The following is a 24,225-nucleotide window of genomic DNA, read 5'->3' as shown; positions in this document are numbered from 1 at the left end:
GCATGTCTCTATCGAAATAAACCTACGTTTCTATGAAAATTGAAGCTTTTGTTTTTTTGCGGCCCACATAAACTTAAACCTTGTTTATTTGGCCCGTGTTAGCCTTTGAGTTTGACATGCTTGGTGTAGAGGTTCATCCCATGTATAAAGTTCAGCCTCCTGGAACCCTTTCCTCTCTGGGCACCCCTCTTGGGAAGGATCCTTTTTAAATTACTCCAGGTCACTTTCCTTCTGTTTATACTTGACCCACAGGGCAATGCATGCATCTTTGCCCTGCTGGCAAGGGCAGTGCAGCTTACGCTTCATGCCTCCCACCTTACTCGCCACCCAGGATGGATAGTCAGCCAATAGCTTGCTTTTGGACTTCATCAGGTGGAATTAGGACATCCGTCCCTATAGACTTCCAAGCCCCAGGATACATAAGCCAAACATTCTGAGATGCACTAGTGGAGGCCTCTGTCTCACATGGCCTTAGGCCAAGGGAATGCCTCCCTCTTTCTTCCTAGCGCATGGCTAACTCCCCAACACAATCCTCACTCTCTTATATAGACTCAGTGTGGATGACTAGTAACGCTGGCCGGCTGATCTGTAATCTCTTCTCAGCCCTCTTTGAGGTGGGTGAGGGAAAGGGCTACTTGGCTACTTTGCTTTCTGCTTTTGAAGCCTTTGCTGAAACACCCAAGATAACCGGAAGAATCTAATTACTATCCTGCCACCACTGTTGTCTGTCATCAGTTCAAGAAACTCTTACTAGACTTGTAATGAAAATAATGAAAATGGGCTAAGGCTTTCCTAGACACACACACACACACACACACACACACACACACACACACACACACTGTAGCAGACATATAGCAATGACAAATAAAACCTGATAAGAGAAGGTAGAGACCAAGGCTTTAAAATAAGATAAACGCCCTGTGACTATACTGAAGCCCCAGACATCCTGGGCTTTGAAATAAGTCTCGAAGCAAAGATAGCAGTCAGAGATTTGGCTCCTGTGGAAAGAGATGTAAGTGCCTTCCAGAAGGTGGAGGACGTGGGCAGGTTTTCAGCTTGAAGCCAAGGACACCCCAGCCACTACATGGGAGCTGAACAAAACTATTGCCAAACTTCCGCTTGGGGCTATACCTTTATGGGAAGCAGTTTGCCAAGTGGGTGGGTGGACAAAAATGTTGACAATCTTTAGATGGGAACTGAGCATAGGCATTCCCTACTCAACAGCTGGAATGGCAATTCCCTGAGAGCACCCATGTTTCTGTACACTGTTAATAACCAACTAGAAAATATAATTTATGTTAAAGACGGTAGATTGAATCCATGCATTTATCACTACTAAGTCTCTAAACTCCATTAAAATGACAAGTAAAGAGTTTTGTTTCTCTTTTTTTAAGGTATAAACTAATATGTGCAACTGAAAGTGTGAAGGAGATAATGCCCTGGGGAGTGCAATTTTGATCAATGGGAGACAGAAGCCAATATACTAGTAATTCGCCCCCACTTCTCCCCTGGTCTCACTTCTCTCAGGATGGTCTTGAGATGAAGTTTGTTTATTGAGGAAGCGGTCCCCAGATCCAGCAATCAGTTTAATGTCATGGCAGCCAGGATGATGAAACATCCTTTTGTTTCTCCTTTCTTTCCTGCTTTAGTCTCCTTGTCACTCTCACCTGCTCCCTGGACTCTCTAATAATAAAATGAGATTCTGGTTCCTGGGGAACCGAGGCTAATACAACTAACAAGACAAATTTGACTTCATGAAAATTAACAACTCTTGTTTATCAAAAGATACCATTAAGCCCTAGCTGGTTTGGCTCAGTGGACAGAGCGTTGACCCAGGGACTGAAGGGTTCCGGGTTTGATCCCAGTCAAGGGGACACGCCGGGGTTGCGGGATTGTGGGCTCAGTCCCCAAGAGGGGGCATGCAGGAGGCAGCCAATCAATGATTCTCTCTCATCATTGATGTTTCTCTCTCTCCCTCTCCCTCTCCCTTCCTCTCTGAATAAAATATTTTTAAAAATAAAAATAAACCCTTTCAGAAGAAAGTCCATTTTAAACTCATATCTCAAAATTTTTTCACAGGTAAGATGAAGTGAGCATCACTTAGTAAAAGTACACAAGGGAAAGGCACCGTGAATGAAAGCTAGCAAAAAAAAAAAAAAAATAAGTAGGAGAATCAGACGTTCAAAAACTTCAGATTTTGAAATTATCAGACCCAAAATATAAAATAAATATGTTTAACATGTAGAAATAAAGTAAAATAGGAGCTCTCAAACAAGAATAATTAACAATGGAAACCCTACTCAGTGTCATAAGATTTTAAAAAATAAAATACTTGGAAAGGAAGAGATAAAACTTATTTGAACGTAACATGAATGTGTACGTGGAACACAAAATAATTTACATATCATAAATGTGGAGTATTTATTAAAGTCACTGATTATAAGGTCAATATAGAAAAATAATTATATTTCTAAATATAGCAATAAGCAATTAGAAGAAAAGTTTTTTTGTTTGTTTGTTTGTTTGTTTTTATAGGAAGGGAGAGGGAGAGAGAGATAAAAATATCAATGATGAGAGAGACTCATTGATCGGCTGCCTCCCGCACTTCCCACACTGGGGATTGAGCCCACGACCCAGGCACATGCCATGACCAGTAATCGAACTGTGACCTCCTGGTTCATAAGTCAATGCTCAACCACCAAACCACGCTGGCCCAGTGAAGATGAAAAGTTTTTAAATGATGCCATTAACATTATCATAATAAAACACTAAACACTTAAAAGATGGGCTAGACCATTCAACTGAAAACTCAAGACATTGATAAAAGAAAGTTTAAAAGACCGAAATAAAGCTTAAGATTTATAAGAATTAATATTATAAAGATGTTAATTCAATGCAATTCCAATCACTATTCCTGCAAATTTATTTTGTGGACATTTTCAAGTTGATTCTAAGGTTTATATGGAAATGCAAAGACCCAAGAATATCTTAGACAATCTGGAAGAATAATGAAGTTATATCTTATACTTTCAGATATAAGACAACTTATAAAGCTACAGTACTTAAAGCAGAATGGTCAAGTATGAAGATAAACAAATAGACCAATGGAACAGAAAAGAGAATAACATACGTGTGGTCACCTGGTTTACAACAAAATTGCCACTGCAATTCAGTAGGAAAAGGATGAAGTTTTCAATAATTGGTGCTGAGTCACCAATAATTGGATGTCCATATAGGAATAAAAATAAAGAACCTTGATCCTCAGGCTAATACTACATACAAAAGTCAATTTCAAGTGGAGTTTAAACCTAAGTGTGAAAAAGTAAAATAATAAAGCTACTGGAAGACAAAATAGGATGATCTTGATGCTCTTGAAACATCTAGGAAGAATATACATGATATGAGCTGAATTGTGTCCCTGCCCCCCAAATTTATACTGAGGCAGGATACTAAGAAGCCAGGAAAATTACTTGGCAAGTGGAATGGGGATACTGAAACAGACAGCTGATTCAAACTGGGCCCACCCAGCACCCTGACTTGCCTGCCTCCTTCTCCCTTGCATGACCACCCCCTTAAGTATTAAGCCCTCAGGACAATGAGGTTCTTATCTGCATCAAATAATCTTAAGAACAAAGCCTCAGATCTGTTGACCACAAAGACAGAGTTTTGGTCAAATTGGATATAGCATCTAGGCCTCAGTTGTGCTTCAGCTCCAGGCCCAGAAAAACAGCAAAACCAGATGAAGTCATGCCATAGTTGGCATCAGGACCAGATGCAATGACCAATGACCCCCTACCCTAGTGCCAATCAATCAGTAAAGACCAAGGCTCTGACCTTATATGCTCATTTTGATACATCAGCATAATAAAGGACATATCTGGAAAGCTGATGAATATTCTCCCCTGAGACCTTCTCTAAAATTTCTGCCTTTAGAAAACAAAGGACCCAGCAAGCTACTCCCTAGAGCACACCTGGGCCTTCCCCTCCCCACTTCTTTCCTCAGGCACATACCTTTGCTTTCTTTCTCCTAAGTTCTAAAGGTTCCCAGGAGACCTGCAACCAGGGGAGCAATGGGCAGCAGCAGCTCCTCCCAAGCTAACCCTCTGAACCTGTCTCCAAGGGCCTTTCTTTTGCCTCTGTAACTTGTTTCCTGAGTCCAAGCTGACTCATTTCTCCTGCCTCTGTGCCTTTCTCTCTAAAAGGCCAAGGCAGCTCTCTGAGCAGCCCACCTGAATATTCTCTCCCAGAGCACTTTCATTTTGCACGCTAAATAAACTTCCTCTTGTGTTCAAGCTCTTGGCTCTGAATTCCTTCTTTGTTGAACTCAAGTACCCAGAGCCCACATCACTGCTAACAATATGTTGAAGCCTTAAACCTCAGTACCTTGTAATGTGACTGCATTTGGAGATAGGGCCTTTAAAGAGATATTTAAGTAAAAATGCTGTGGTCAGGGAGCCCCTAATCCAATAGGACTGGTGTTCTTATAAAAAAAGGAGATTAAGACACAAAAGTTCAGCTTTATAAAACATTTTTATTGATTGATTTGCAGAGAGGGGGAGAGGAAGAGAGGAAGGAGAGAGAGAGACCTTCCAATTTGTTGTCCCACTTACTAATGCATTCATTGGTTGATTCTTGTCTGTGCCCTGATGAGGGGGTCAAACGCACAACCTTGGCATATCGGGGCAGTGCTCTAACCAACTTAGCTACCCAGTCAGAGTTATCATCTTCATTAGTAATCAAAACACATCAGATAGTTTTTGTGATGATTGCCAGAGACAAACATTTTCAATAGTCTCAGTACCAGACTCCTGTCTTTATACTCATTCTCTCCATAACTTCCTGTAATTGGCTTCTACCTTCACACTCGCCTGAAATTAGTGACATCACAGGACACCCCTCTGTATTCAAATATGAAGCCCCTCATATTCTTTCCAGAACTTTCCAAGGCACTTGGCCCCTAACCTTTCCTTCCTCGAATGCTCCTCTCAGGTTTCTTCAAAGGCTCATTCCCACTGCCCTGGACCATTTCTTGATCTCTTGACCAACCATTCTCCTCCCCTTTCCTTCCCTCTAGCAGCCATGACCAACTGTAAGTAGACATTTATTTTTGGGAGAAGGGATATGGAAGTGGAGGCTGCTCAGTATCTGAGAATTTTCCCACCTTATGGAATCCTTTATGCAGCAGACCTCACTGTAGAAGCCGAAAATGCCAGATACTTGCTTTCCCCGCCCCCTTCTGCACCTGGTGCTGACACTAACCTTGGCTGGGCCAATCAGGTGCAGCTACCTTAGGCTTTTACTCTGGAGTTATTGGTGAAAAGAAGCAGTGTCAATAGAAGAGCGTTTCTGGCAGCAGCAACTCCCTGTTTCCATGGCAGCTGTGGTAACTGTGCGGAGCTCAGGTCCCCAGCCGGCTGATGTCAGTGATGTGAGGCCTGCCATCTAGTGGACAGCAGTGTCCTCACCAGACACTGTTTATGGTTGAGCTGTGGTTATAGCCGTTTAGGCTCAGAGCCTAGGTCTCCAGCTTTCCCAGTGATTCTGTGAGCTATTTATAGCTTAACTTAAAATCAGAATCTATTTCCGTTGCTTGCAACTGAGAACTCTGACCAATATAGCATTTCAGAAAGCTGTCCTCAGTTCTCTTTTTCCTATACCACCTAAGACCACACTTATACCTGTATTTTCTAAACTTCTATTGCATTATTAAAGAATCCATGCAGATTAGCACACTATCATTTGTTATGTTATACTTTAATTTTCCATTTTCATATATTTAATTAGACGTCCCATTGTGTCTATAAATTATGTCTCTCCAACAATACCACGAACCAGCCTGACTGGCGTGGCTCAGTAGTTGAGTATCAACCTATGAACCAGGAGGTCACGGTTCCATTCCCAGTCAGGGCACATGCCTGGGTTGTGGGCTCTATCCCCAGTGAAAGGTGTGCAGGAGTCAGCCAATCAATGATTCTCTCTCATCATTGATGTTTCTATCTTTTTTGCTCCCTCTTCTTTCTTCTCTGAAATCAATATAATCAATAAAAAAACTATATTTTTTAAATACCATGAACCATGAGAACGATTACATATGAAAGATGCTCTGGCTAGCTTTGCTCAGTGGTTAGAGCGTCCACCTTCGGACCAAAGGGTTTCGGATTCAATTCCCAGTCAAGGGCATGTACCTTGGTTTCAGGTTCCATCCCCAGATCTGTGTGTGTGTGTGGGGGGGGGAGGCAATTAGTCAATGTGTCTCTCTCATGTCAATGTTTCTCTCTCTCTCACACTCTGTCTGAAAATCAATGGAAAAAAATATCCTAGGGGAGGGTGGGAGTACGGGGGAGAGATCAACTAAAGGACTTGTATGCATGCATATTAAGCATAAGCGATGAACGCAGACAACAGGGGGTGAGGGTGAGGGCAAGACTGGGGGGATGAGGGGACAATTGGGGGGATAAAGACACATTTGTAATACCTTAATCAATAAAAAGTTAAAAAATATATCCTTAGGTGAGGATTTTAAAAAAGAATGGAAATAACATGGCCTTACATACTTGATGGAAATGATGGGAATAAGAGAAATGAAGATAGAGGGGTGAATGGCTGGCAGGCCCAATGTCTGTATTTGAGAGGAGAAAAGGTCTAGTACCCAATCAAAGAGTTGGCTTGGAAGCAGAGACAGACCACTTATAGCAGGGGAAGGGCAGGCAAAGCATAGGGGTACAGACTGTCAGTGGGTAGATGTGGCGGTGGGTGCTTTAATTTTCTCTCTGGGTGAGGAAGCAATGTTATCAGTAGGGAATGATAAGGGAAGAAGGTGTAGGAGGTTGGCGCGGGTATGGAACAGTCATCCAGGACAGCAGTCTAGGGCACAAGGCAACTTTCCAAAAAGTTTACAGTATGGATAATTTTGAAAGAATCCGTTTCCAGATACTCAATTTTCAAATGCTATTTTCCTAAAATTGATCTTTTTTCCTAAAAAGAACGTTACCTTCCCAATCTCAATTGCCCTTCTCTCACTTTACAGAAGTCATACTTCCCACTCAGCCCAAATCTTAGCACATAATTAGGCAGTATAACATGGTAATTACGATTCTCAACACTGGGGCAAGATTGCCTTGAGCTGAATCTCAGCTTTACTATTTACCTGCTCTGGTAGCCAGTCTCCAAGATAGCTCCCAAGGATCCTGACTCCTGATATTCATGCCCTTGAGTTGTTCTCTTCCTCACTGAATCAGGTCTGGTTTATGTAATTAACTAGAGGCCCGGCGCATGAATTCATGCACGCATGGGGTCCCTTGGCGTGGCCTAAAGGGATTGGGCTGAAACCGGCAGTTCAACACCGCCTGCCGCTCCTGTCTGCCGCTCCCACTCATTCTGGCCCCACTGTGCCTGCCACAGGCTTGCACCCAGTCAGTCCTGATTGGGAGAGGCTCGCGCTGCCACAGTGGTGCTCGCCAGCTGAGAGCCCTGTGTCTGGCACTCATCCTGCGCTGGTTGTCAGGAGCTACCTGGCAGCCGCTTTTATATCATTTCTTCCTTGCAGAGCATCTAGGGAGGGGAAGCAGCCACGGTGCCCAAGGCTGACTTCCAGGAGGCCGGCAGTGCTGTCGGGATTGTGCCCGGAGCGCCAGTCTGCCGGTGCCTGGCCTGTTCTCCGGAGATTGGACTTGCAGGACTACTGAGGGAGTGAGTGGCTGCTGCCAGGCTGGTGGGCCACCGGGGACAGGTTGGTTAGCTGAGCGGCACTCCCACTGTGGGAGTGCACTGACCACCAGGGGGCAGCTCCTGCGTTGAGCATCTGCCCCCTGGTGATCAGTGTGTCATCATAGCGACCTGTGGTAACGGTCACTTAGGCTTTTCTATAGATAGACTAGAGGCCCAGTGCATGAAATTCGTGCATGGGGAGGGGTCCCTCAGCCTGGCCTGCACCCTCTCCAATCCTGGACCCCTTGGGGGATGTCCAACTGCCTCTCACAATCCAGGACTGCTGGCTCCTAACCACTCACCTGCCTGCCTGCCTGATAGCCCCTAACTGCTCCCCTACTGATCTGATCGCCCCTAACTGCTCCCCTTCTGGCCTGATCACCCGGGTCCTGGGTGTCTGCGACCGGCCAGAGGAGGGAATCTTGGGTCCTGGGTGCGGGGCGAGGCAGAGGTGGTTAGGGGAGTGTGGCTTGTCCCTCTCCTGGGCCGCAGGTGCAGCTGCTGGCACCTGGAACCACAGCCGCAGGCGCTGGCACCCAGGACCTCAGGGTGGGCAGCTTGTCCCTCTCCCGGGCTGCAGGTGCAGGTGCAGCCTCTGGTGCCCAAGACCGTGGGGCAGGCAACTTGTCCCTCCCCCGGGCCGCAGCCTGGCTGGTCCCCATTCCTCTCTCGCAAGCTCATTTGTGCCTGGCTGGTCCCCATTGCTCTCTCCCCAGTACTGAGTGTCTGAGCCGTTAAGGTGTGACAGCATGAGGGTGTGATGACCATTTGCATATTAGCTCTTTATTATATAGGATGTGTGATGACCAAGGCTGGGTCATAAAGGGCATTGCAGCTTCCACCTTGCTCTTTTGGGTTGTTTGCTCTTGGGAAAGCCAACTACCCCGTCATAAAGACACTCAAGCAGCCCAATAGAGAGGCCATGTGGAGAGGACCTGAGACATCCTATGAACAGTCATTGCCTGCTTGCTCACCATGTGAATGAACTACCTTAGAAACAGATCCTCCAGCTCCAATCAAGTGTTGAGATGACTGCAACCCCAGATAATATCTGACCAAAATTTCATGAAAAACCTCCATTCAGAATCTCACAGCCAAGTCATTTTTGAATTACTGATTCACAGAAGCTGTGAGAGAACTGCCTGAAAGCTGGATGAATGGAAGTCCTACAACTAGAGAAATAAAGAAGAAAGCACATTGAGACTGGTAGGAGAGGCTGGTCCTACACCCATATGTGCTGTTTTTTTTAATCAGGAGGGCCATCTCTCTTCGGAGGCTGCCCATGAGGAGCAAGGGGTCCCAGCCCCACACCAGGTCCCCATCCCAGGGTTCCAGAGCTGGGAAGAAAAGTCCCCACAAATACAGGCTGTAAAAACCAGCAGGGATTGTGGCTGAGTGACTTGGAGGCTGCTGGAGTCCCAGGTGTTCCATTTAAAGGGCCGGGGCACAAACTTACTCAGACTCTCAGTACTGGGCAGCTATGGGGGACCCAGACACATATGGGGAGGAACTGGATTGTCTGGCATTAGAGCAGAAACTTGGGGGCAGCTTTCTCTCAAACAGGGGTGCTCACAGGGGTCATTGTTCTTATGCTGGGATTTCCTCCATCCCAGGACTGACTGACAGCCATGTCTCAGTCTCCATCAGCCTGAAGCACACTGTTTGCTCTGCCCTGGAGATTCCCTGAGACCATTCCCCATCCAATTCGAAGCCCTACCCAAGCTGTTTGCAGCAGCTTGTTCATATGAATGGCCTGTCCTGGCTCAGGCTTCAGACTTTGCTAAAATCTCTCAAACAAGCTGCAGCTGGTGACTGCATGCACAAAACCTATCAACAAAAGGCCCAAGACCCGGCACTAGCACCAGCCTGCCTTGCTTCATAGCTGGGCTTTGCATGGGCAAAGCAAAGTCCAATACAAATAGAAAATAGCAGCCGTCTGAAGATCCCCTCTGTAGCTCCTGATGGGTGGCCCCAGGCAGAGGCTGACTTTGCACTTCCCTCATGGCCCTAGAGCCAGTGCACCTGGTGGACAGCCACCCACAACCACATCAACAATTCAACTAAAGCCCCACTGGCATGGTTCAGTGGTTGAGCATCAACCTATGAATGAGGAGGTCACGGTTTGATTCCCAGTCAGTGCACATGCCCAGGTTGCAGGCTCAGTCCCCAGAAGGGGGCATGCAGGAGCCAATCAATGATTCTCATCATTGATGTTTCTATCTCTCTTTCCCTCTCCCTTCCTCTCTGAAATCAATAAAATTATACTTAAAATTTTTTCAACTAAAAAACAGAACATAGCAGATTACAACTGTGACACCCAAAAGTGATACACTCAAGAGGCAGACTCAGTGAACACCAAAGCCCCACTGGAGCAAGTCCTTCTCTATAGGGGTGTTTCCTGCACAGCAGCTGCCTACTGTAGTCACAGCTGTTTCTCACAGCCAATTGACCTGGAGGTCAATTCCTCCCACAGAGTCTTGGCGGGTCAGTTGGGCAGCACGGCGAGCGACTGGCTGGGTTGTGGTTTGGGTGTGACTGAGGGACCTGAATTCCTCACCTTCTCTGCCCATCAGAGATCTGGCGGTCGCTGTGGCGATGCGGGAGCTGGTGGAGGCCGAATGCGGGGGGTGCCAACCCGCTCATGAAGCTGGCTGGGCACTTCACCCAGGACAAGGCCCTTCGGCAGGAGGGACTGAGGCCCGGTCCCTGGCCACCGGGAACCCCAGCCTCCGAGGCGGTCCCTAAGCCTTTGGGGGTAGCCTCTGAAGATGAGTTGGTGGCCGAATTCCTCAAGGACCAGAATGAACCACTTATATCGCGTGCCCCTCAGGCCTTCAAGATGGATGACCTCCTGGCAGAGATGCAGAGATTGAACAGTCAAGTTTCTGCCAGGCACCCCAGAGAGCCCCTGGGGTGGCAGACTTGGCCTTGTCTGAGAACTGGGCCCAAGAGTTTCTTGCAGCTGGAGATGCTGTGGATGTAACGCAGGATTATAATGAGACGGACTAGTCCCAAGAATTCATCTCTGAAGTTACAGACCCTTTGTCTCTGTCTCCTGCCCACTGTGCTGAGGAATATCTGGAACAGTCAGAGGAGAAGCTGTGGCTGGGAGAGCCTGAGGGAACAACTGCCAGTGATCGCTGGTATGATGATTATCATCCTGAGGATGATCTACAGCATACTGCCAGTGACTTTGTGGCCAAAGTGGATGACCCCAAATTGGCTAACTCTGAGGGTACATCAGGTGCCTGGGTTGACCAGTTCATAAGACCAGGGAACACAGCTGCCCTTGATATGGAGTCTGATGTCGATTTCTGGGACAAGTTGCAGGGAGAGTTGGAGGAGATGGCGAAACGGGATGCTGAGGTTCACCCCTGGCTTTCTGACTATGATGACATCACGACTGTTTCCTATGATAAGGGGTACCAGTTTGAGGAGAAGAACCCCCTGCGTGACCACCCCCAGCCTTTCGAGGAAGGGCTGCGGTGACTTCAGGATGGGGACCTGCTGAATGCTGTGCTGCTTTTTGAGGCAGCTGTGCAGCAGGATCCTAAGCACATGGAAGCTTGGCAGTATCTGGGCACCACACAGGCAGAGAATGAACAAGAACTATTAGCCATCAGCGCATTATGGAAATGTCTGGAGCTAAAGCCAGATAACCAGACAGCATTGATGGCACTGGCTGTCAGCTTCACCAACGAGTCCCTGCAGCGACAGGCCTGTGAAACCCTGCGAGACTGGCTGCGCTATACACCAGCCTATGCCCACCTGGTGGTGCCCGGGGAAGAAGAGTGGCGCAGGACTGGGCCCAAGCAAGCGCATCCTGGGATCTCTGTTGTCTGACTCCCTGTTTCTTGAAGTGACAGAGCTCTTCCTGGCAGCTGTGTGCCTGGACCCTACAAACATTGACCCTGATGTGCAGTGTGGGTTAGGGGTCCTTTTCAACCAGAGTGGGGAGTATGACAAGGCAGTGGACTGTTTCACAACTGCCCTCAGCGTTCGTCCCAATGACTATTTGCTGTGGAATAAACTAGGGGCCACCCTAGCCAATGGAAACCAGAGTGAAGAAGCAGTAGCTGCATACCGTCGAGCCCTCGCGCTACAACCAGGCTATATACGGTCCCGCTATCACCTGGGCATCAGCTGCATCAACCTTGGGGCTCAACGGGAGGCTGTGGAACACTTTTTGGAGGCCTTGAACATGCAGAGGAAAAGCCGGGGCCCCCGGGGTGAAGGGGGCGCCATGTCAGAGAACATCTGGAGCACCCTGTGTTTGGCATTGTCCATGTCAGGCCAGAGCGATGCCTATGGGGCGGCTGATGCCCGGGATCTGTCCGCCCTCTTAACTATGTTTGGCCTGCCCCAGTGACAGTGGGATGGGCTGCCCTGTGAGTGTCTGCCTGGAGGGGTCCCCACTCTGGATGTGACTCCCTCTCCTCAAAGGGGTCTACCAAGGGGGTGGGCTGATGATCATAAGCGGTATGGCCTCTCAGGAGTGGCCTCAATGTAGGGGTGGGTAGTCTTTGTTCTAGTTCCTACATAATTGTAGGAAAATGAGCTCTATCTCTGGAGTCCCTTGGTAATTCAAGGGTGTACACCTGGCTACAGATCTCTGCATATCATGCCCTTTCTTAGTGCTGCTTTTTGGGTAGGACCCAGAGATAATAGGGTAACTGTTGTCATCAGCTGCCATTTCTCATAGGGTCTACCACATTTGTAATGTCTGTCCCCCCTCCCCCTTTTACTGGGAATTGATAATAGTACAGCTTCCTTGGGCAGTTATGTGTAGGCCATTCTTCTACCATGCACCTCTGTGATGACCATATCTAGGGCGGGATGGCAGGAGTTGGCCTGTTGGACTTAAATGTTGATTTGGCTCAGCAGAGTCAAGTTTTGGTAGGGGTGCTCATAGTTCTGTCATTCTTGGACCTCTCCTGGCTGTTGCTCAGATTCCCTGGGTACGATGCTGCACACAGGAATGCTGGCCTCACTATCTGGGGGTCCTCAAGAGCTGCCAGGGTAAATTGCTACACAGTGTTTGGGTGTTGGGTAGCAGGAAGGCTCACTTGTGGAATTAGCTAGCCTAGAAGGGACCTGATGGGATCAGGTCAAGGGCTGTGCTCTGTGCCCTTTGGTGGAAGGACGACATCGGACGTGCGAGGTGAGTGCAGGAGTCCCTCCTCCTCTTAGACCTGTGAGTAGGAATTGAGCTAGTAGCTCTTCTAGAAAGTTGCTTCAGAAATTGCCATCTTGCCAAATTCCTAGCAAAGAGATGGTTCAGTGTTACCTTAGGACTTTGCTGTACGTCTTGAAGTGTTTCTAGGGGGGAGAGTAAAATAATCCCTTTCCCCTATAGTACCTCTGCAAGGTGAAGATTGAGGGAAGAGGAGGGAGCCTCTTGGATTCTTCTCACCTGTGCCCTGCATGGGGAGCTACATTAATCTCCAGAAATGACTGTTGAGCCTCTTGCCTTGTCATTAGTAGCTAATGATCAGAAATTTTTTTTTAAACTACCCAAGGTTCCATTCTGAGATTTATTTTTCTTTGTATGAATATGTGTAAATTATTATTTTTTTTTTTAAATATATTTTATTGATTTTTTACAGAGAGGAAGGGAGAGAGATAGAGAGTTAGAAACATCGATGAGAGAGAATCATCGATCAGCTGCCTCCTGCACATCTCCCACTGGGGATGTGCCCGCAACCCAGGTACATGCCCTTGACCGGAATCGAACCTGGGACCTCTCAGTCCGCAGGCCGACGCTCTATCCACTGAGCCAAACCGGTTTCGGCAAATTATTTTAAAATAAAACTGTAAAATATTTGTAGGAAGAAAAAAATTCCTCCCCCAGACACCAACAGCAATCAAGGCCCTAAAAGATTGTGCACACAGCCCACACAGGGGAGTACCTAGAGTGCCCAACTCAGGTGACTGAGAAGGCTGAGCCATTGGGCCCTACAGGACACTTTTTACACAAGGCAACTCTACCAATTCCAGGAGACATAGCAGCTCTACCTAATACTTAGAAAAAAACACAGGAAAGCAGCCAAAATGTGAAGACAAAGAAACATGTCACAAATGAAAGAAATAGAAGCAAGCAAACTACTGGATACAGAGTTTAAAACCATGGTTATATGGTTACTCAAGGATCTTCATGAGACTTTCAAGAATCTTAGTGAGAATGTCAGAGACATAAAAAAGGACCAGTCACAAATTAAGCATACACTAACCAAAATAAAGAATAATTTACAGGGATTCAACAGTAGAGTAAAGGAGTCCAAGAACCAAATCAATGATTTGAAATATGAGGAAGCAAAAAATACATAAGCAGAAGAGCAAAAAGAAAAATAGAGTCCAAAAATATGAAGAGCGTGTAAGGAGCCTCTGGAACAACTTCAAGCATACCAACATTCATTTTTAATGGGAGTGCCAGAAGAAGAGAGAGAGCAAGATATTGAAAACCTATTTGAAGAAATAATGACAGAAAACTTCCCCTACCTGGTGAAAGAAATATACTTACAAGTCCAGGAAATGCAGAGAGTCCCAAACAAGAGGAACCCAAAGAGACCCACACCAAGACATCATAATTAAAATATCAAGGGTTAAAGACAAAGACAGATTCTTAAAAGCATCAAGAAAAAAACAGTTAGTTACCTACAAGGGAGTGCCCATACAACTGTCAGCTGATTTCTCAACAGAAACTTTGCAGGCCAGAAGAGAGTGGCAAGAAATATTCAAAGTGATGAATAGTAAGAACCTACAACCAAGATTAGTCTACCCAGCAAAGCTCTCATTTAGAATTGAGGGTCAGATAAAGAGCTTTAAAACAAGAAAAAGCTAAAGGAATTCATCACCACCAAACCAGCATTACCTGAAATGTTGAAGGGTATTCTTTAAAAAGAAGAGGAGGTAGAAGAAGAAGATGATGGTGATGATGAAGAGGGAGAAGAAGAAAGAGAAGGAGGAGGAGGAGGAGGAGGAGGAGGAGGAGGAGGAGGAGGGAGGAGGAGGAGAAGGAGGAGGAGGAGGAGGAGAAGAAATAAAATATATGAACAATAGCCCTGACTTGTTTGGTTCAGTGGATAGAGCGTCGGCCTGTGGACTGAAGGGTTCCAGGTTCGATTCCAGTCAAGGGCATGTACCATGGTTGTGGGCACATCCCCAGTAAGGGGTGTGCAGGAGGCAGCTGATCGATGTTTCTGACTCTCTATCCCTCTCCCTTCCTCTCTGTAAAAAATCAATAAAAAAAACATTTAAAAAAAATATATGAACACAACAAATACATATCTATCAACAATTGAATCTAAAAATAAAAATAAATGAACAAGCCTTAACTGGTTTGGCTCAGTAGATAGCACATCGGCCTGCAGACTGAAGGGTCCCAGGTTCGATTCTGGTCAAGGGCACATGCCCAGGTTGTGGGCTTGATCCCCAGTTGGGGTGGGGGGGGGGGGCGCGTGGAGGAGGCAGCCAATCAATGACTCTCTTATCATTGATGTTTCTATCTCTCCCCCTCTCACCCTTCCTCTCTGAAATAAATTTTATATATATATATATTAGCCCTAAGCGGTTTGGCTCAGTGGATAGAGCGTCGGCTAACGGACTGAAGGGTCACAGGTTCGATTCTGGTCAAGGGCATGTACCTTGGTTGCGGGCACATCCCCAGTAGGTGGTGTGCAGGAGGCAGTGTTGTGCCCAGATTTCATGATTCCCAAGAACCCACAGGGAGCCAGTGAGTCCGATGCAAAAGCAAAGAGTCATTCATTTCAAACCTAGGTTTGGCTCCCCTGCCACACTCACCGATGCAACGGTAAGCTCCAGTGGCCGAGAGAGAGAGAACTCTGTGTGGAGAGAGGTTTTATAGGGGTTTGGGGTAAGGGGAGGAGAAAGGACTGTGGGCCCTGCTGATTGGCCAGGCGTGAGTACACAGGATGTGGTCATAGTGATGGCGTGCACTTCCCTTGACTATCTTCCGGGAAGAAGCTTGCTGAGCACATGGCCAAGTTAAGATGAAGGGCATAGCCCTTACCCTGGGGCAAGGTGGAGGGCGTACTCCTCGCCCTTTCATTCCCCCCTTGTCTTGGAACTTCCGGCTCAATCATGAGACGGACTGCATTTCTATTCCACCATTGCTAGAGGCCCATACTGGGCACACAGAACTATCAACTGAACTATCCCTATAAACTTAACAAATGGCCCGGTGGAAGGGAAAGAAACCATTTTAGATTTAACAACTTCTATTGAAACAGGATTTTTCTTCTTAAAATTCCTCCATGGCTATCAAAAAGCCAAATCAAGATTAATTTATCTACTGTCCTGATGTTTGCATACACACAACAAGAATGGTAACTGACTACCTTTGCTGGAATTTCATGGTTGAATCTTAATGTGCCCCGTAGGGCCAGGAAGCCAAGCCATCCAGCTGCCATCAAGCCTGCCTGCAGTATCTGCTGAGTTAGGTGAATCCCTCACCTGTAGCAACTCCACCTGAGCCCACGCTCCAGGCTTTAAGGCCCATCTCAGTAGCCCTCCTACTTGTTGCGGCCCAGAGTGTGTGGGGTTCTGCAGGGATGCAGAGGCATCTTTACTGCTCCCCTTCTACTCTTACCAACCGCCAGTGATGGTAGGGCATCAGCCTGACGCTCCAGCGCCAGCCATCTTCAGGGCTCCCAAGCAGGATACCAGGCTTTCTTCGTGGCATTTTTACTGGCTTCAAGTCTTTAGAGCTCAGATAGGGCTCTTTGAAACATGATACTCCAGTCAAAGTTTTCCGTTAATAAAACCACTATTAGGAACCAGTCTTACTGAATCTATGCAAAGAAACGTACTTATTTAGCATTGCCAGATTTTGGAGGAATTACATAAGGAGAAAAACATACTGATCTACTCTAAGATTTTCTGACTTTCCTTGCTAATTCCTTTTCATGGATTTAAAACAAAACAGTAACTGTTGGCATAAAACCTTCTTTCTATGCATAACCATGCCTCAGACCTTCTATTCTAAACAGGCTTTTTCCAGCTTTACTAACCCTGACATGGGCATGGTGACTCAGGTCTGCAAGACAGTATTACAGGCTGCCAACTGTTAGCTGTCTCTCAACAGAGACCAAAACCTGATGGGCACCCTTCCCTGCCCAGCTGGGCACCTGCCCTCTTGGCAGCTAGGCACCCTTTACTTTTGGGGGTCACCCCACACAGCTCCCTTCCAGGACAGCCAACATACATTCAAACCTGCAAAAGAATCAAAGGTTAATATAACATATCAATACAATGAAACATAATATTGGCATCATGGCCGCTTCAGGCAGCCAAATCTTCTGCTACTAAACATGTGATCCTATAAATTGTCCTTGTCTCTTTGGATCCATGTCCATGAAGATGCAGGCATTATTACACAGTATTGTGGGGGCTCCTGGTGACAGGAGTGATCCCAAGTCATGTTACCGGCATCAGGCAGGTCGAGCACGCCGTAGTTTGAGCTTGAGCGGGTTGCGTTGATCTCGATCGATGCTCCATTTGGTGATGAAGTCTTTCCGGATGGACCCAGGTCGCGACGCTGTCTACCTTGAGAGCGGTGGGGGTCGTCAGCACCACAGTGTAGGGACCCTTCCAACGTGGCTCTAGGATCTCCTGGTGGTGCCTTCTGATGTGGACCCAATCTCCTGGTCTGTGCTGATGAGGAGTTGGGGTTGGGCTGGTCGCGGAGGCGCGGCCAAATGTCCTCGTGCACCCTCTGGAGCCCTCTCAAGGACAGAGATTGTTAAAGAAAAGCCACCCAGTCCTCGCCAGTCTCCGAGTCAAAGTCCTGATGGCTTCTAGGTAACCCTGTTTATCAGTTACAGCGCTCTGCTTTTTTTTTTTTTGGCCTTTCTATCAGTTCCCTTTGTGGCAGAGCAGCAACCAGGCCTCTTTCAAGGGAGTGCGTTAGAAGTGGGTATCAGCCCCTCCTTTGCTAGCAGCAACAGGTACCAAACCCTTGCAGTACATTTGACCAGCTTCATTCCTGCCCACCTTTACAGATTCTAAGGCCCATTGTTTTCCTTTAACCAGCAAGCTAAATGACACTGGCCTGTATTATTTAATTCAGCACAGGCAGGGGGAAGGGCCCATGGAATCTCTGCCCTGAGGAACTGTGAGCCCCACCCTTAAATGTCCCAATCAGACTAGAAAAGCCACAAATACCTTTTAAATCTACCCCAGAATTCCAAAATCCCAACCCAGCACTGAATATCACATAGCAAATCAAAGTTCCCAGCAAACAAACAGACAGAGATGTTTACTAGTTAGGCGGGCCTAATCCACCTCTGACAGAGAGCAAGCGCTCTTGGGGCAAGCGTGTGCCTTTTTTTCCCACAGACTTCCACACTTACATGAACAAATAATTATACCCAAGTAGACATACAAACATACACCCTTTCAGTGAACAAGTACCTTTACAGTCTTGGGATCTTGAGCAGATAACAGGAACACCACCCAAGTCCCCTGATGGGGGCCTGACAGGAACAGATGTGGAGGCCTCCCTTTCCCACATCCCAGGACAGGATTCTTGACCTATGTCTCATCCAGATAGAAACGGTACTCATATTGAACAAGGAAATCAAGACTAAATAGGCACGATAACTAGATACATTCCCCATTAAGAACTTCGAGGTACATGCCACATTTATACCACAAAATACCAACAAATCAGTTTCAGTTGTGTCGAGATACAGAACAAGTCCCTGAACAGAGGCAGTAGAAAACTGCTTAGGAATGCTTCTTTTCTACCTTTTTAAAAGATAGGCCAGATTCGAACCCTTAGCCAGTCCGAGCTTTGACTTCCCTCCGGAAGTCCCAGAGACGGTGAATACCATCTAGAAGCCATTCCTCCAGATACAGGACAAGTACCTTAGAGATTCTTGATAATCTACATCAGTAATCCATTCACACAATCCCCCAAAAGTTAAAGAGGAAGGAAAGAACCATTCAATGTCCTTCAAGAGGATTTCGGCGAAACAACAAAATCGACAGATTTAACACATTGGAAAACCAAGGCCAGAAGTACCCTCAGACGTTTCAGGGGTACCAAGGAAGGAGAAGTTAGGCCACGTCCAGCCCTTTTCATAATCCACCATCAGTGACCAGTCCCAGCTCACTGGTCTACCATCCATTTAACATTTCTTTTTCCTCCCATCATACCAAGGCCATGCTTTCCAGGTAGCTAGAACTTTTAAACCACAGTTTCTACCTGAAATAATTGTACTTTACTTTAGAAATTGGGTTACTGCTATCCTGGCATAGCTGCTAAATTTCAAAGTGGTCACAATTTTCCTGCTGGGGAATTCAAGAAGCAAACCCATAACTATTAAGGCCAAAACAGTCTTGGGTTTTTATTCTGTACACAGCAAAAGGTCAAGTTCAGCTCAAAACTATGCGCACTCGTTTTTAAACTGGCCTTTTCCTTTACATGTGCACAGAAATCCTGGATGCATTTATGAATTTGTAAAAGCATTTCAATTCTCTATCTACAAGCCCATTAAGAAATACAAGCTCTATTGTCGGCCCTTATAAAGCCAACTGCTCAAAACATTGGTCTATCATACCACTAAAATTATATTAAGACCGTGATTGCTAATTTAGTATTAAATAAATCTGGGAGGCAGGCACACTTTCTGCCCCATCTGCATTTCCTTAGTAAAACTCCGCCTTAAAACTCCACCCCTGAAATCCCATCCTGCCTCAGTGAGCAGACATTCCTTTTGTGATTGACTAAGTCAGAGGGAGGGGCCTGCTGTTCCAAGATGGCGGCCCCCAGGGGCACGGCATGCCATGCGGCCAACATGGCGGCTGCCAAGTCAGGCAGCTCAACATTGTGGCGGTCTAAACTGTTCTCTGACAGAAAGGATGATTTCCTCATTCTCACAATAAACAAGGGAAGAGCAAACCAAAACCCTTAAAAGATAGATGGCCAACATTATATTGCAGAACTTTTTAAAATCTTAGGTAGCAAATTAAATACACTAGCCCAAAACCCTATCCAAAAACGGACGGTGCGCACATTAGTTTTAAGCCAGCTTTTCTCCTAACACGTGCACAGAAGTCCCAGACGCATTTACTTGGGGAGGGGGTGACCTGTTTCCACATACCCTCACTCAGGCGGCCGCCCGACCGCCACACAAAGGAGGGGGGAGGGCAATTCCCCTCCCTCCACACTCCCACACTTTCACCAGACATTCATTCAGACTTTAAACAATCCATTCAATTCCTAACAACTTCCCAACTCCTGAGGGAGCTCTAAAGCCTCCCCCAATCTCCTTGAAATGATCAATCACAATACCCAAAGGTGCAGTCTGAGTCCATCCCATAACATCCATCCAGTACAAACACAGAACACTAAACAGGGCCCGAAAATACAGGCTTCCAACTCCATGAAAGCAACTAGACGTTGGCCTTACGCCAAACCGGCAGGAGCGACCTGCCTCGTCTCAAATCCGCAAGGGGCATATCCATCCCTCGTGAGGGGCATATCCATCCCTCCTGGGGAGCGGAACGTCTTCCAACTCTCCCCTGCCTGTGGTCGTTCACGGCGCGTCCGCCTAGACCCCTCAGGCAATTACAGATTCCAGAAACGAGCTCACACTGAACAGAACATACAACGACACACACATACCGCGGTCAGTCAGACTCTTTGGATCGGGGGTCCCTCGATGGTCTTGGGAATCCCGGACGAGCCCCCAAATGTTGTGCCCAGATTTCATGATTCCCAAGAACCCACAGGGAGCCAGTGAGTCCGATGCAAAAGCAAAGAGTCATTCATTTCAAACCTAGGTTTGGCTCCCCTGCCACACTCACCGATGCAACGGTAAGCTCCAGTGGCCAAGAGAGAGAGAACTCTGTGTGGAGAGAGGTTTTATAGGGGTTTGGGGTAAGGGGAGGAGAAAGGACTGTGGGCCCTGCTGATTGGCCAGGCGTGAGTACACAGGATGTGGTCATAGTGATGGCGTGCACTTCCCTTGACTATCTTCCGGGAAGAAGCTTGCTGAGCACATGGCCAAGTTAAGATGAAGGGCATAGCCCTTACCCTGGGGCAAGGTGGAGGGCGTACTCCTCGCCCTTTCAGCAGCTGATCGATATTTCTCTCTCATCAATGTTTCTAACTCTCTATCCCTCTCCCTTCCTCTCTGTAAAAAAAATCAATTAAAAATAATAATAATAAAAAAACAAATGAACAAGAAATCTAATGAATGAAACAAGCTGGTGATAAAATAGAATCAGAGGCATGGAAGCATGGAAAAGACTGAGGAATCTCAGAAGGGCAGGAAGAGATTAACCGAAGATCTTATCTATAGACACAAATAATAGAGTGGTGAAGGCCTGGGGCGGGGCAGGAACTGGGTGTAGTGGGGCAATGGGGGGAAAATGAGGGGTATCTGTAATACTTTCAACAATAAACATTTAAAAAAATAAAAAATAATAAAAATAAAAGTTTAGAGGAAAAAAAATATATATCATAAGAAAAACACATTGTGCCCTAGCCGGTGCAGCTTCGTGGATAGAGTGTTGGCTGGCAGACTAACGGGTCCCAGGTTCGATTCTGTTTAAGGGCACATACCTCACAATCCCTGGCCCCAGTTGGGGCACATGTAGGAGGCAACCAATCGATGTGTCTCACAGCGATGTTTCTCTCTGTCTCTCCTCCTCCCTTCCACTCTCTCTAAAAAAAAAGTCAAAGGAAAAATATCCTTGGGTAAGGATAAACAAATAAGAAAGAAAGAAAGAGCCCTAGCTGGTTTGGCTCAGTGCATAGAGCATCAGCCCGTGGACTGAAGAGTTCCAGGTTCAATTCCAGTCAAGGGCACGTGCCTGGGTTGCAGGCTGGATCCCCAGTAGGGGGCATGCAGGAGGCAGCCAATCCATGATTCTCTTTCATCACTGATGTTTCTATTTCTCTCTTCCTTTCACTTCCTCTCTGAAATCAATAAAAATATATTTAAAAAAAGAAAGAAAGACACATTGTATTGTAAACATTTTTTAAATGTGCTATATATCATAACATCTTAAAAAAACCTTTCTGGTTGGAAAGAAGCTGCCCTTCCCAGGGTAGCTAATCTATATTAATAAAAGGCCTGTGGTCGGGACACCGAAACGCCGTCATGACCAAACAAGCAGCGGCTCTCACAGAGGGCAGGGCGGGGGCGCAAGCTACTAGTGGCAGAGAGCTACCAGCAGCAGAGGGCTAGGAGCGGGGGAGGCTGGGGCGGCCAGCTGAGGCAAGTGGAAGCGAGCTACTCATGCATGATTTCATGCGCGCTGGGCCTCTAGTTCCTAAATATAATAACAACTAGCCTACACGCATGCCTTTCATATGCAAAACAACCAGTCCAGAGTGTATACCAGTAATGTGAATATATTTAATACCACTGAACTGTATGCTTAATTTTTTTTTTAGTCCTCAGTCATGGACATGCTTAGAAAGAGGAAGGGAAAGAAAGAGAGAACGGGGGAGAGAGAGACAGAGACAGAGAGAGAGAGAGAGAGAGAGAGAGAGAGAGAGAGAGAAACACTGATGTAAGAAACATCGATCAGTTGTCTGCCATATGAGTCCCCACTGGGGATTGAACTCACAACCCAGGTATGTGCCTTGATCAGAATCAAACCAGCAACCTTTTGGTTCACAGAACAATGTTCAATCAACTGAGCCACTCTGACTCTTTCTAAAAATCAATAAATAAAAATTAAAAACAAAAAAAAAGAATGAAGTACTGATGCAGGCTACAACTTAGATGAACCTTGAAAACATTATGCTAAGTGAAAGAAGCCAGTCACAAAAGTCCACATATTATACTATTGGTCTGGTGCATGAATTCATGTACATTGAAAGGAAATTAATTAGAAGGTGGCCACTGAGGTGGGACTCAGTGAGACGGGCCAGACATACTCTGGAGCCAACCTCCCGCAGTCCCTTCCCCGGTATTTGCAGAAGGAGCCGGGTTCCTCTGGCAGATGGGGTCCCTCGGTCTGGCCTGTGGGGATGGGGCCGAAACCAGCTCTCCAACATCCCTAAAGGGGTCCTGGGGTGCGAGAGGGCACTCTGCAAAGTTGCTGTTGTACAGGGTGTAGAACGCAAACACAAGTGTGCAGTAAACCAGATTTGGGGCTGACAGTGCCTAGCAACATCACCCACAGCTAAAGGTGGAATCGGGTGGCCCTGTGAGGAATCGGGCTCCCTCCTCTCTGGTTTTGGGGTGTGTCACCCAAGAACCGCAGCTGCCATGTCACTGCAGCTCGGCAGCTCCTGCGTTGAACATCTGCCCCCTGGTGGTCAGTGCACATCATAGCGACTGGTCAGACAGTGGGAGGGACACTTAGCATATTAGTCTTTTATATATAGAGACTAGAGGCCCGGTGCACAAAAATTTGTGCACTAGGGGGGGAGAGGGGGGTCCCTCAGCCTGGCCTGTGCCCTCTCGCAGTCTGGGACCCCTTGGGAGATAACGACCTGCTGGCTTAGGCCTGCTCCCGGGTGGCAGAGGGCAGGCCCAATCCCTAGGTGCAGCCCCTGGTCGGGCTCAGAGCAGGGCCGATTGGGGAGTTGGGGCGCCGCCCCCTGTCATGCACAGAGCAGGGCAGATCGGGAGGTTGCGATGCCACCCTCAGTCACCTCAGGGTAGGGCCAATTGGGGGGTTGGGGCACCACCCCCTGTCACGCACAGAGCAGGGCCAATCAGGGGTTTGGGGCACTGCCCCCTGTCACTCACAGAGCAGGGCCCATCAGGGGGGTTGGGGCTCCATACCCTGTCACGCACAGAGCAGGGCTGATCAGGGGGTTGAGGAGCTCCCCACTGTCACTCACAGAGTAGAGCCGATAGGGGAGTTGGGGCACTGCCCCCTGTCACACTCAGGGCAGGGCTGATAGGGAGGTTATGGCTCTACCCCGTCACACACAGAGGAGGGCCCGTGGGGGGCGGTTGGGGCGCCGCCCACTATCACCCACAGAGCAGGGCCGATCAGGGGGTTGGGGTGCCACCACTCTCACACTCAGGGCAGGGCCGATGGGAGGTTATGGCTCTACCCCGTCACACACAGAGCAGGGCCCATGGGGGGAAGAGGGGGGGGTTGGGGCGCTGCACCCTGTCACACACAGAGCCACAGGGTGATCAGGGGGTTGGGGAGCTCCCCCCTAACAGACACAGAGCAGGGTTGATCAGGGGGTTGGAGTGCCTCCCCCTGTCACAAACAGAGAAGGGCGGATAGGGAGGTTGTGGCCCCGCCCCCTGTCACACACAGAGCCTCAGGGCAATCAGGGGGTTTGGGTGCTGCCCCCTGTCACGCTGATCCTGGTGCCGGGAGGCCTCGCAGCTCCGCTGATCCTGGTGCTGGGAGGCATATTACCCTTTTACTATATAGGATAGAGGCTTGGTGCACGGGTGGGGGCTGGCTGGTTTGCCCTGAAGGGTGTCCTGGATCAGGGTGGGGGGTCCCCACTGAGGTGCCTGGCCAGTCTGGGTGAGGGGCTGAGGGCTGTTTTCAGGCTGG

At 47.6% G+C, this 24,225-nt stretch overlaps 1 pseudogene; it reads left to right on the top strand.

Annotated features, from left to right (window-relative positions):
• Window positions 1–6,391: 6,391 nt before the first annotated feature.
• On the top strand, window positions 6,392–12,118 carry LOC118660764 (annotated as a pseudogene).
• The last annotated feature ends 12,107 nt before the right edge of the window (window positions 12,119–24,225 follow it).

This window comes from Myotis myotis, unplaced genomic scaffold (genome assembly GCF_014108235.1).
Source record: "Myotis myotis isolate mMyoMyo1 unplaced genomic scaffold, mMyoMyo1.p scaffold_m19_p_7, whole genome shotgun sequence".
Lineage (NCBI taxonomy): Eukaryota > Metazoa > Chordata > Mammalia > Chiroptera > Vespertilionidae > Myotis > Myotis myotis.
This window is presented reverse-complemented; position numbering and strand designations above follow the sequence as displayed.